Below are 1,791 nucleotides of genomic sequence, written 5' to 3'. Positions count from 1 at the left end.
TAACACTTCCGAACAATAATGAAATACCTCCATGCAGTGGTAACGAAGCCAATCTACAGAGGAAAAAATATATTTTTCTGACTAAAGATGTTGGTACTCAAGGAATAACTTTGTAAAAATGGCTTAATACATTCTCCATCTCTTTGATCTTCCTTTGATTTTTTTACTGAATAAATTGTTCACCGTTTAGGGAATAAAATGTGTACATAGTGCAAATGAATTTATCGTTCTTTTCTTGTGCTTGTACGAATAGTTCCTTGTCTAGGGAATAAAGTGTTCATAGTGTGTAGGAATTTAGTGTTCTCTCGTTCTTTTTGTGTGTTGGTTACAAAAACGAGTATCATTTTCTTTTAATTAACATCATTTTGATCTTTGCATTAACTCAAATTGTTCGCTACCATGGGAATTTTAATTTCCAATCGTACCTCATTGGTGGTATCTGCTACCCGCGCACGTTTCTCATTGGGCATTTTGTTAAAGGGGGTTTGAGAGATGCTTCTCCCTTTTCTAAATCAATGGAAATTTTATATTTCAAACCCCCTAACAGAGTTAAATTTGTAAATTACATAAAAAGGGAAAACTTTGCTCCTTTCATTCACGATGCGTCGCTCAAGGCGACTGCAGGTCAACTGGAAGACTTTAGTTGGTGCCGCTCATGGAAAAAGAACGCTAAAATTACGTCCAAATGGGCACGTGAAGCACCCATGGTATCACTATTTTGATTAACAACCCGAGGTTAAACGTGAAGACATGGTAGACACATTTAGAGTTACAAAACGAGCTTGGACTGCCGGTAAGCCGTCTTTTTCACTCGATAAAGGTATAGGATACGATTTTTTGCTCTGGCTTGGAACACCCTGTGGAGGAGGAAAAAGCAACAGAGAGTCCCGGCAAATTGGAAAACGATCAATGAAATATTTTATGCAGGCCATGGGAAACAATGAAAATGACATTGAGCTGACAAACGAATTTGTTGATTGCTGTCTGTCATCAGCCTCAATTTTTATTTCATTTTTGAAAACTTTAGAGACTAATTGGAAGGTTGGTCCTTCAGGTGCATTGAACTACGTGAAAGCTCTTAGTGACTTTATTGATTTTACTGTTGTAGAGGTATCTAAGGAGAGCAACTGAAAACCTTCGTAAAAGAAAGAACCTTGATTGTAATCGTAACCTCGATTTGGAAACTCTCATTGCTAGAAATAGTTGGGCTACGTTAGAAGACATGGAGCAAGTCATACCTCATCACATGGGACAGTTCAAAACGATCATCCAAAAGTCTGCCAATAGTGAAGAAGCTAGACTTTTAACAAAAGGCGAACTGGTATTTTGCATTCGATTCATTACCACTTTATTGTTCCTGAGAGTGAAATGTTCAAGACCTATGACTTATCAATTTCTTACCGTCGGAATGGTAAACAAAGCAAGAGGGAATGGTGGATTTGTAGACCAGAAAGAGTTTAAAACAGCATCAAGGTATCAATATTTAATCAAAATAGATCCATTATAATTAATACACCGAATCAAACTTTTCTTAATCAAAGCTATTATAGATCATTACATGTAAAAGTTGGCAAATGTATTTGTGTTGAATATGATGAAAAACAGAAAAAACACAATCATAACATAAAACTCTTTGTTTTATATTTTCAGGTACATTTTTGACACTTTAATCTTATCGGACGACACAATTGAAATAATCGAATCGAATCGTGTATTTGGAACACATAAGACCTCGTTTAAATCCGCAGTGTGATTTCTTACTGCTTTCAACAAACGGCACTCAATTTCAGT

The sequence above is a fragment of the Clytia hemisphaerica genome, unplaced genomic scaffold (genome assembly GCF_902728285.1).
Source record: "Clytia hemisphaerica strain Z4C2 unplaced genomic scaffold, Clytia hemisphaerica genome assembly, whole genome shotgun sequence".
NCBI lineage: Eukaryota > Metazoa > Cnidaria > Hydrozoa > Leptothecata > Clytiidae > Clytia > Clytia hemisphaerica.
The sequence above is the reverse complement of the archived record's forward strand: the minus strand, read 5'-3'. Positions refer to the sequence as shown.